This window comes from Salvelinus namaycush, chromosome 16 (assembly GCF_016432855.1).
Source record: "Salvelinus namaycush isolate Seneca chromosome 16, SaNama_1.0, whole genome shotgun sequence".
NCBI lineage: Eukaryota > Metazoa > Chordata > Actinopteri > Salmoniformes > Salmonidae > Salvelinus > Salvelinus namaycush.
In genome coordinates, this window is record NC_052322.1 from 15,325,167 (window position 1) to 15,337,890 (window position 12,724).

Sequence of the window (12,724 nt, forward strand, 5' to 3'; positions counted from 1 at the left end):
GGTCTCTCCAGAGATGTTCGATCGGGTTCAAGTTCATCCTCTGGCTGGGACATTGAGACTTGTCCCGAAGCCACGTAGGGTTGCAAACTTTCTAGGAAATTTTCCATGGGAGTTAACCCCGGGAATTTTGCTTAAATTCATCAAGAAAAGTTAGCTTATAACAGTGAACCTTTGTGGGATACACAAGGCAATTCTAGGTATTGTGGCATATTTTGGTTAAACTATCCCCAATTCAATTGCAACCCTCTGCATGCACAGTGCATTTTTCCATCACATGTACAGCTGATTCAAGATCTTGCACACTAATGAGATGCTATTGAGCCCACACTACTATACTGTCTGGCCCAAGGACTACATGCTTTCTGGTAAGTTTTGATTACAATACTGGGTGGGGCAAAAATATTTTATGACATGCATGATTTTTTGTTAACTAGTAAATAGTAGCCTACAGCAAAGTGTTTAAATCATTTCTAACTTGTTAAATACTGCTAATTAGTTTTTACTACCATGTGGGTTTTAGCTTGCTTGAGCCTGCTAACGGAGTGTTAATTCACATTTCATTTTTAAAGAACTCCTTTGTAAAATAAATGTTTTATCTGTACATGGAATTGTATTTATTTGTTTTTTTACTCATGTTTTCCTAATCTTTACAGGAAAATGCCACGGGCACTATCTGATGTGTGGAGACATTTCACTGCAGCTAATGTAGAAGGAAAAGCGGTGTGAACATTTGCAAATACTGTGCCAAATCATGTGAAGAATGCAACAAAGATGCAGAATCATCTGGCCAAGTGCATAAAGTTCCCTCAACGCTCACAACCTCTGACAAAAGTCTCTACTTCTAATCGAGGTGAAAATTATGGAGACACCGCATCGATAGCAACAGCTCATGGTCCTGACTGCTGAAGGCAGTCATCAATGAACTTGGACCACAGAAGGTATTTGCACTGCTGACTGACAATGCTGTGAACATGAAGGCTGATTGGTCTAAAGTGGAGGAGGCCTACACTCCCATCACAACCATTGGCTGTGCTGCTCATGCATTGAATCTGCTCCTCAAGGACATCATGGCACTGAAAACAATGGATACACTCCACAAGAGAGTCAAGGAAATGGTTAGGTATGTGAAGGGCCATCAAGTTATAGCAGCAATCTACCTCACCAAGCAAAGTGAAGAATAAGAGCATCACATTGAAGCTGCCCAGCAACACTCGTTGGGGTGGTGTTGTCATAAAGTTTGACAGTCTCCTGGAAGAGGAAGGAGTCTCTCCAAGAAATGTCTATATAACAGTCTGTCGATATGGACAGCCACATCAAGAGGATCCTCCTGGATGATGTATTTTGGGAGAGAGTGGTAAGCAGCCTGAAACCTATAACAGTAGCCATTGCACTGCCAGCCTGCCTGATGTTCAGACTCTGCTTGCAGATGTAAGAAGAAACCTGTACTGCCCTGCCCACTTCACTGTTGATCCAAGCAGAGGAAACTGCAGTTTTGAAATGCATCAAAAAGCATGAAGACGTCTGCCTGAAGTCCATAAACTTTCCGCAGCGTACATGTTGGGCCCAAAGTATGCTGGCAACAGCATCCTGCCTGGTGCAGAGATCAACAGGGCCTACGGTGTCATGACTACCTTGTCTCGCCACCTTGGCCTGGACGAGGGCAAGGTTCTTGGCAGTCTGGCGAAGTACACTTCCAAGCAAGGGCTTTGGGATGGAGATGCAATATGGTAGTCGTGCCAACATATCTCATCAGCCACCTGGTAAAAGGGACTTTGTGGATCTGAGGCTCTTTCCCCTGTTGCCTCCATCATCCTGCAAATCCCACCAACATCAGCTGCCTCAGAGCGCAACTGGTCCTTGTTTGGGAACACACACACACACACACAAAGCACAACAGGCTGACCAATAAGGGTTGAAAAACTGGTGGCCATCCGGGCAAATTTGAGGTTGGAAAGAAATAGTGAAGACGAGGCCTCAGAGTCTGATGTTCAAGAGGTGGACATTGAGGAGGTCCAGGGAGAAGACATGGAAGCCTTAGGGGAAGACAACCAAAGCTTAAGTTTAGACTATCATTTCACAGATGCATGTTGAAAACGTTTTGGGAGATGCGATGGATCATTGGGGATCATTCAATATTCCCTCTTGTTATTCAGTGAAATCATCCCATGTGAAGGGTCAACTGATTTAATTAAAAGTTCAATTCACAACTAAATATTTTATTTCTATTGTAAGAATTTTATCATTTACAAATATGTCTACTTATGATAAGGTAAATATATCAAAAGCAAAAAACATCTACATTTAAAATAGTATTCATTTGCATTTATTTCCATGGAAAGTTTCCACCTCTGAATATTCCACAAAATGTGCAACACCACTCTTGCGTTGTCTTGGCTGTGTGCTTAGGGTCGTTGTCCTGTTTGAAAGTGAACCTTCGCCCCAATCTGAGGTCTTCTTCCATTTTAGAATGACGAGGCCACTGTTCTTAGAGACATTCAATGGGCCACATTTGTGGCCTGCTGGAGGTCATTTTGCAGGGCTCTGGCAGTGCTCCTCCTTGCACAAAGGCGGAGGTAGCGGTCCTGCTGCTGGGTTGTTGCCCTCCTACGGCCTCCTCCACATCTCCTGATGTACGGGCCTGTCTCCTGGTAGCACCTCCATGCTCTGGACACTACGCTGACAGACACAGCAAACCTTCTTGCCACAGCTCGCATTGATGTTGAGCCACTTGTGTGGGTTGTAGACTCCGTCTCATGCTACCACTAGAGTGAAAGCACCGCCAGCATTCAAAAGTGACCAAAACATCAGCCAGGAAGCATAGGAACTGAGAAGTGGTCTGTGGTCACCACCTGCAGAACCACTCCTTTATTGGGGGTGTCTTGCTAATTGCCTATAATTTCCACCTGTTGTCTATTCCATTTGCACACCAGCATGTGAAATTTATTGTCAGTGTTGCTTCCTAAGTGGACAGTTTGATTTCACAGAAGTGTGATTGACTTGGAGTTACATTGTGTTGTTTAAGTGTTCCCCTAATTTTTTTGAGCAGTGTATAATTTTTTGAAGTTTGTCCGAGTTCGCCTGCATCTGCGCGAGCGTTTGGACATGTGCACTAAACATGCTAGCAAAAGTAGCTACTTCGACATAAGTAATGGACATTATCGAACAAAACAACGATTTATTGTGGAACTAGGATTCCTGGGAGTGCATTCTGATGAAGATCAAGGGTAAGGGAATATTTATGATGTAATTTCGTATTTCTGTTGACTCCAACATGGCGGAGAAATGTTGTTATTTTTGAGCGCCGCCTCAGATTATTGCATGGTGTGCTTTTTATATAAAGTTTTTTTGAAATCTGACAGCAGTTGCATTAAGAACAAGTGTATCTTTAATTCTGTGTAAAACATGTATCTCTCAAAGTTTATGATGAGTATTTCTGTTATTTGACGTGGCTCTCTGCAATTTCTCTGGATATTTGGGAGGCATTTCTGAACATGGCGCCAATGTAAACCGAGATTTGTGGATATAAATATGCACATTATTGAACAAAACAAATGTATTGTGTAACATCATGTCCTATGAGTGTCATCTGATGAAGATCAAAGGTTAGTGATTCATTTTCTCTATTTCTGCTTTTTGTGACTACTATCTTTTGCTGGGAAAATGGCTGTGTTTTTCTGTGGCTATGTACTGAGCTAACAATTGTTTGGTGTGCTTTCCCCGTAAATCCTTTTTGAAATCAGACATGTTAGCTGGATTCACAACATGTGTAGCTTTAATTTGGTGTCTTTCATGTGTGATTCCATGAAAGATTGATTTTTATAGTAATATATTTGAATTTGGCGCGCTACATCTTTTCTGGCTTTTGGCCAAGTGGGACGCTACCGTCCCACATATCCCAGAGAAGTTAACCACCTAACTGAGGAACTCAATTTAACCTTGCGCAATACCCTAGATGCAGTTGCACTCCTAAACAAAAGATATGTCATAAGAAACTAGCTCCCGGGTATACAGAAAATACCCGAACTCTGAAGCAAGCTTCCAGAAAATTGGAACGGAAATGGAGCCACAACTGGAAGTCTTCCGACTAGCTTGGAAAGACAGTACCGTGCAGTATCGAAGAGCCCTCACTGCTGCTCGATCATCCTATTTTTCCAATTTAATTGAGGAAAACAAGAATAATCCGAAATTTATTTTTGATACCGTCGCAAAGCTAACTAAAAAGCAGCATTCCCCAAGAGAGGATGGCTTTCACTTCAACAGTAATACATTTATGAACTTCTTTGAGGAAAAGATCATGATCATTAGAAAGCAAATTACGGACTCCTCTTTAAATCTGCGTATTCCGCCAAAGCTCAGTTGTCCTGAGTCTGCACAACTCTGCCAGGACGTAGGATCAAGAGAGACACAAGTGTTTTAGTATTATAACTCTTGACACAATGATGAAAATAATCATGGCCTCTAAACCTTCAAGCTGCATACTGGACCCTATTCCAACTAAACTACTGAAAGAACCGCTTCCTGTGCTTGGCCCTCCTATGTTGAACATAATAAACGGCAATCTATCCACCGGATGTGTACCAAACTCACTAAAAGTGGCAGTAATAAAGCCTCTCTTGAAAAAGCCAAACCTTGACCCAGAAAATCTAAAAAAACTATCGGCCTATATCGAATCTTCCATTCCTCTCAAATTTTAGAAAAAGCTGTTTGCGCAGCAACTCACTGCCTTCCTGAAGACAAACAATGTCTTCAGGAAGGCAGAAATACGAAATGCTATACGAAATGCTTCAGTCTGGTTTTAGACCCCATCATAGCACTGAGAATGCACTTGTGAAGGTGGTAAATTACCTTTTAATGGTGTCAGACCGAGGCTCTGCATCTGTCCTCGTGCTCCTAGACCTTAGTGCTGCTTTTGATACCATCGATCACCACATTCTTTTGGAGAGATTGGAAACCCAAATTGGTCTACATGGACAAGTTCTGGCCTGGTTTAGATCTTATCTGTCGGAAAGATATCAGTTTGTCTCTGTGAATGGCTTGTCCTCTGACGAATCAACTGTAAATTTCGGTGTTCCTCAAGGTTCCGTTTTAGGACCACTATTGTGTTCACTATATACAGTGGGGCAAAAGTATTTAGTCAGCCACCAATTGTGCAAGTTCTCCCACTTAAAAAGATGAGAGAGGCCTGTAATTGTCATCATAGGTACACTTCAACTATAACAGACAAAATGAGGGAAAGAAATCCAGAAAATCACATTGTAGGATTTTTAATGAATTTATTTGCAAATTATGGCGGAAAATAAGTATTTGGTCAATAACAAAAGTTTCTCAATACTTTGTTATATACCCTTTGTTGGCAATGACAGAGGTCAAACGTTTTCTGTAAGTCTTCACACACTGTTGCTGGTATTTTGGCCCATTCCTCCATGCAGATCTCCTCTAGAGCAGTGATGTTTTGGGGCTGTTGCTGGGCAACACAGACTTTCAACTCCCTCCAAAGATTTTCTATGGGGTTGAGATCTGGAGACTGGCTAGGCCACTCCAGGACCTTGAAATGCTTCTTACGAAGCCACTCCGTTGCCCGGGCGGTGTGTTTGGGATCATTGTCATGCTGAAAGACCCAGCCACGTTTCATCTTCAATGCCCTTGCTGATGGAAGGAGGTTTTCACTCAAAATCTCACGATACATGGCCCCATTCATTCTTTCCTTTACACGGATCAGTCGTCCTGGTCCCTTCGCAGAAAAACAGCCCCAAAGCATGATGTTTCCACCCCCATGCTTCACAGTAGGTATGGTGTTCTTTGGATGCAACTCAGCATTCTTTGTCCTCCAAACACAACGAGTTTAGTTTTTACCAAAAAGTTCTATTTTGGTTTCATCTGACCATATGACATTCTCCCAATCTTCTTCTGGATCATCCAAATGCTCACTAGCAAACTTCAGAAGGGCCTGGACATGTACTGGCTTAAGCAGGGGGACACGTCTGGCACTGCAGGATTTGAGTCCCTGGCGGCGTAGTGTGTTACTGATGGTAGGCTTTGGTCCCAGCTCTCCGCAGGTCATTCACTAGGTCCCCCCGTGTGGTTCTGGGATTTTTGCTCACCGTTCTTGTGATCATTTTGACCCCACGGGGTGAGATCTTGCGTGGAGCCCCAGATCGAGGGAAATTATCAGTGGTCTTGTATGTCTTCCATTTCCTAATAATTGCTCCCCCAGTTGATTTCTTCAAACCAAGCTGCTTACCTATTGCAGATTCAGTCTTCCCAGCCTGGTGCAGGTCTACAGGTCTTTGTTTCTGGTGTCCTTTGACAGCTCTTTGGTCTTGGCCATAGTGGAGTTTGGAGTGTGACTGTTTGAGGTTGTGGACAGGTGTCTTTTATACTGATAACAAGTTCAAACAGGTGCCATTAATACAGGTAACGAGTGGAGGACAGAGGAGCCTCTTAAAGAAGAAGTTACAGGTCTGTGAGAGCCAGAAATCTTGCTTGTTTGTAGGTGACCAAATACTTATTTTCCACCATAATTTGCAAATAAATTCATTAAAAATCCTACAATGTGATTTTCTGGATTTCTTTCCCTCATTTTGTCTGTTATAGTTGAAGTGTACCTATGATGACAATTACAGGCCTCTCTCATCTTTTTAAGTGGGAGAACTTGCACAATTGGTGGCTGACTAAATACTCTTTTGCCCCACTGTATTTTACCTCTTGGGGATGTCATTCGAAAACATAATGTTAACTTTCACTGCAATGCGGATGACACACAGATGTACATTTCAATTAAACATGGTGAAGCCCCAAAATTGCCCTCGCTAGAAGCCTGTGTTTCAGACATAAGGAAGTGGATGGCTGCAAACTTTCTACTTTTAAACTCGGACAACACAGAGATGCTTGTTCTAGGTCCCAAGAAACAAAGAGATCTTCTGTTGAATCTGACAATTAATCTTGATGGTTGTACAGTCATCTCAAATAAAACTGAAGGACCTCTGTGTTACTCTGGACCCTAATCTCTTTTGACGAACATATCAAGACCGTTTCAAGGACAACTTTTTCCCATCTAAGTAACACTGCAAAAACCAGTAACTTTGTCCAAAAATGATACAGGGAAATTAAATCCATGCTTTTGTACTTCTAGGTTAGACTACTGCAATGCTTTACTTTCCGGCTACACAGATAAAGCCCTAAAAACATCTGCTAGAATCCTGACTAGAACCAAAAAAATGTATCATATTACTCCAGTGCTAGCCTCCCTACACTGGCTTCCTGTTAAGGCAAGGGCTGATTTCAAGGTTTTACTGCTAACCTACAAAGCATTACATGGGCTTGCTCCTACCCATCTTTCCGATTTGGACCTGCCGTACATACCTACACGTACGCTACAGTCACAAGACACAGGCCCCCTAATGGTCCCTAGAATTTCTAAGCAAACAGCTGGAGGCAGGGCTTTCTCCTATAGAGCTCCATTTTTATGGAATGGTCTGCCTACCCATGTGAGAGACGCAGCCTCTAACCCCATTACAGGGGCTGAGTCACTGGCTTACTGGTGCTCTTCCATGCCGTCCCTAGGAGGGGTGCGTCACTTGAGTGGGTTTAGTCGCTGACGTGATCTTCCTGTCTGGGTTGGCGCCCCCCCCTTGGGTTGTGCCGTGGCGGAGACCTTTGTGGGCTATACTCGGCCTTGTCTCAGGATGGTAAGTTGGTGGTTGAAGATATCCCTCTAGTGGTGTGGGTGCTGTGCTTTGGCAAAGTGGGTGGGGTTATATCCTGCCTGTTAAACCCTGTCCGGAGGTATCATCGGATGGGGCCACAGTGTCTCCTGACCCCTCCTGTCTCAGCCTCCAGTATTTATGCTGCAGTAGTTTATGTGTCGGGGGGCTAGGGCCAGTCTGTTATATCTGGAATACTTCTCCTGTCTTATCCGGTGTCCTGTGTGAATTTAAGTATACTCTCTCTAATTCTCTCTCGGAGGACCTGAGCCCTAGGGACCATGCCTCAGGACTACCTGGCATGATGACTCCTTGCTGTCCCCAGTCCACCTGGCCGTGCTGCTGCTCCAGTTTCAACTGTTCTGCCTGCGGCTATGGAACCCTGACCTGTTCACCGGACGTGCTACCTGTCCCAGACCTGCTGTTTTCAACTCTCTAGAGACAGCAGGAGCGGTAGAGATACTCTTAATGATCGGCTATGAAAAGCCAACTGACATTTACTCCTGAGGTTCTGGCATGTTGCACCCTCGACAACTGTGATTACTATTATTTGACCATGCTGGTCATTTGAACTCCTTGGCCATGTTCTGTTATAATCTCCACCCGGCACAGCCAGAAGAGGACTGGCCACCCCTCAGCCTGGTTCCTCTCTAGGTTTCGGCCTTTCTAGGGAGTTTTTCCTAGCCACCGTGCTCCTGCATTGCTTGCTGTTTGGGGTTTTAGGCTGGGTTTCTGTACAGCACTTTGAGATATCAGCTGATGTAAGGGCTATATAAATAAATTTGATTTGCCCTTAAGCCATTTTGCCACAACTTTGGAAGTATGCTTGGGGTCATTGTCCATTTGGAAGACCCATTTGCGATCAAGCTTTAACTTCCTGGCTGATGTCTTGAGATGTTGCTTCACTATATCCACAATTTTCCTCCCTCATGATGCCATCTATTTTGTGAAGTGCACCAGTCCCTCCTGCAGCAAAGCACCCCCACAACATGATGATGCCACCCCTGTGCTTCACCGTTGGGGTGGTGTTTGGCTTGCAAGCCTCCCCCTTTTTCCTCCAAACATAACAATGGTCATTATGGCCAAACAGTTATTTGTGTTTCATCAGACCAGAGGACATTTCTCCAAAAAGTACGATCTTTGTTCCCATGTGCATTTGCAAACCGTAGTCTGGCTTTTTTTAATGGCGGTTTTGGAGCAGTGGCTTCTTCCTTGCTGAGCGGCCTTCCAGGTTGTTAATATAGGACTTGTTTTACTGTGGATATAGATATTTTTGTACCTATTTCCGACAGCATCTTTAAAGTCCTTTGTTGATGTTCTGGGATTGATTTGCATTCATCTCTAGGAGACAGAACGCGTCTCCTTCCTGAGCGATATGACGGCTGTATGGTCCCATGGTGTTTTTACTTGCGCACTACTGTTTGTACAGATGAACATGGAACCTTCAGGCATTTGGAAATTGCTCCCAAGTATGAACCAGACTTAAAGGTCTACAATTATTTTTATGAGGTCTTGGCTGATTTCTTTTGATTTTCCCATGATGTCAAGCACAGAGGCACTGAGTTTGAAGGTAGGCCTTGAAATACATCTGTTCTCTTCAGTAAGGCCATTCTATTGTCAATGTCTGTCTATAAAGATTGCATGGCTGTGTGCGTTTTTTTTTTTTTTACGCACACAGCCATGCAATCTTTATAGACAGACATTGACAATAGAATGGCCTTAATGAAGAGAACAGACACTTTTTACGTAGAACCGTCATAAGATGGCACCTTTTCAACAAGTCATTTCGTCAAATTTCAACCCTGCTTGAGCTGCCCCGGTCAAATGTAAGTGCTGTTATTGTGAAGTGGAAACGTCTAGGAGTAACAACGGCTCAGTCGCAAAGTGTTAGGCCACAAGCTCACAAAACTGGACCGCCAAATGCTGAACTGTGCTCGGTTGCAACACTCACGAACGAGTTCTAAACTGCCTCCGGAAGCAACGCCAGCACAAGAACTGTTCGTTGTGCGCTTCATGAAATGGCCGAGCAGCTGCACACAGGCCTAAGATCACCATGCGCAATGCCAAGCGTCAGCTGGAGTGGTGTAAAGCTCACTTCCAGTGGACTCTGGAGCAGTGGAAACATGTTCTCTGGAGTGATGAATCACGTGTCACCATCTGGCAGTCCGACAAATTAATCTGGGTTTGGCGGATGCCATGAGAACACTACCTGCCCAAATGCATAGTGCCCACGGTAAAGTTTGGTGGAGGAGGAATAATGGTCTGGGCTGTTTTTCATGGTTCGAGCTAGCCCCAGTGAAGGGAAATCATGAACGCTACAGCATACAAAGACCGTCTAGACGGTTGTGCTTCAGACTGGCAACAGTTTGGGGGAAGGCTCTTTCCTGTTTCAGCATGACAATGCCCCCATGCACAAAGCGAGATCCACACAGAAATGGTTTGTCAAGATCGGTGTGGAAGAACTTGAATGGCCTGCAAAGAGCCCTGGCCTGAATCCCATCGAACTAGGGCTGGGTGATAGACTAAGACTAAAAAAATAAATCCTCCCTCAAAATAATGGCCGATTCACAATATACATCTAAATAAGCTTTGTACAATTAAAAAAAGGTCAAATTATTGCATTTCGGGCCTCCCGGGTGGCGCAGTGGTCTAGGGCACTGCATCGCAGTGCTAACTGCGCCACCAGAGTCTCTGCCGCAGCCGGCCGCGACCGGGAGGTCCGTGGGGCGACGCACAATTGGGCTAGCGTCGTCCGGGTTAGGGTGGGTTTGGCCGGTAGGGATATCCTTGTCTCATCGCGCTCCAGCGACTCCTGTGGCGGGCCGGGCGCAGTGCGTGCTAACCAAGGGGGCCAGGTGCACGGTGTTTCCTCCGACACATTGGTGCGGCTGGCTTCCGGGTTGGAGGCGCGCTGTGTTAAAGAAGCAGTGCGGCTTGGTTGGGTTGTGCTTCGGAGGACGCATGGCTTTCGACCTTCGTCTCTCCCGAGCCCGTACGGGAGTTGTAGCGATGAGACAAGATAGTAATTACTAGCGATTGGATACCACGAAAATCGGGGAGAAAAGGGGATAAAATAATAATTAAAAAAATATATATATATTGCATTTCAAACAGACCGCAATAATTAAGTCAGGACTTTTAGTTATACCTAGGCAAAATATAAGCCTTCCACAGTCATAAGACCCACTAATAAACAATTTGATAAAAATTAACTTGCAATAATCATCAATCTGGCTTTCAAGTCTATGAAAATGCCCTTGTTACAAATTTAACTAGAACCATGTATCATGCACATTCACTAATAATGACTAAAATTAACATAGGTCACATCAACAAGCCCACATGCTGGAGATAAGCCAGTTCATCTTTACATTTCAAGTTCAGGCAACTTGGATCCATTTGCTAGCTAACAAGGTTGAACACAACCTTCTGCCGCCAACTGTTTGAAAAGCATGTTACTATGTCCACTTTGTTCAGAATGACAAGTTGCCAATTCCTTATTTTATATTTAAGTCATTTAGCAGACGCTCTTATCCAGAGCGACTTACAAATTGGAAAGTTCATACATATTCATCCTGGTCCCCCCGTGGGGAATGAACCCACAACCCTGGCGTTGCAAGCGCCATGCTCTACCAACTGAGCCACACGGGACCCCAAGTTGAGCCACACGGGACCCCAAGTTGTATAAGTTGAGTTATGCTTATTGCACATTCACAAAACAGACAGAGAGCTAGTATAGTAGTCTTTGGCTAAAATGCTACTAACCTAACAATTCCACGCATGACAAACAGTATTCATTGATACTCAAAATCGAATCCCCGAGCTGACAAGGTAAAAATCTGTCGTTCTGCCCTTGAACAAGGCAATTAACCCACTGTTCCTAGGCCGTCATTGAAAATAAGAATTTGTTAAACTGACTTGCCTAGTTAAATAAAAGGTCAAATTAAAAAATTAAGTAGTCTGCACGCAATTTTAGTTTATTTTATTTTTACAGGGACAGTGCACATTAATCAACGTTTCAGTAAAAGTGCTGGTTTTAGCCAGCCGGCTAATTTTCAACCGCAGTCCCTGGGCAGGTTATTATTTGAGCAGTTGAGACACAAAAAATTGTATCATTTGAAAGGTTTCCTATTCTATTACAGTAAAATAATGTCTCAATGTGTGTCCATCTTACCAATTATTGTGTGTAAACCATAGAGGAAGAGTAAAATCTGTCCAATGCGTTTCTATGGGCTTATTTTTGGACCTAAGCTTGTTGCCTGCCTTCCCGCCTTTGGGACAACGGCACCCAGCCTCGCTACTGTATATAGCCTTGCTACTGTTACTATTCACTGTCTTTATTTCCTTACTTAACTATTGTTAACCTAATACCTATTTTTTTACTTAAATTGCACTGTTGGTTAGGGCCTGTCAGTAATCATTTCACTGTAAGGTCTACCTACACCTGTTGTATTCAGCGCACGTGACAAATAAACTTTGATTTGAGATGTACATCTCGTCATTATTTACAGATCTCTGGTGTAAACGGGGAAGTACACAGGAGCGAAGGAGAGGAGACCATGTTTTATTTTTGAGAACAAGCGGACATAAACACTCAAAAACAACCTAAATTCTTAGAGGCATATGTAATATTGCGCAAAAACAAATTCATTCCATATTTTCGCTCAGCCCTGCGTCGAACACCTTGGGGATGAACTGGAACGCCAACTGCAAGCCGGGCCTAATTCCCCAATATCAGCGCCCGTCCTCACTAATGCTCATGGCTGAATGGAAGCAAGTCCCTGCAGCAATGTTCCAGCATCTAGTGGAAAGACTTCCCAGAAGCGTGGAGGCTGGCTGTCATAGCAGCAAGGGGGGGGGGTTGCCTTACAGCCGTATTCTAAAATGTATTAAATAAAAAATCCTCATCTACAAACAATACCCCATAATGACAAAGCGAAAACAGGTTTAGTAATTTTTGCAAATGTATTAAAAACAAAAATACCATATTTACATAAGTATTCAGAACCTTTGCTATGAGC

General features: G+C 43.8%; 1 protein-coding gene across 4 annotated transcripts in view; it reads right to left on the reverse strand.

Moving 5' to 3' along the window:
* Window positions 1–12,724, reverse strand: part of kansl2 (KAT8 regulatory NSL complex subunit 2) — a 30,202-nt gene that overhangs the window by 12,846 nt on the left and 4,632 nt on the right. The window lies entirely within an intron of this gene.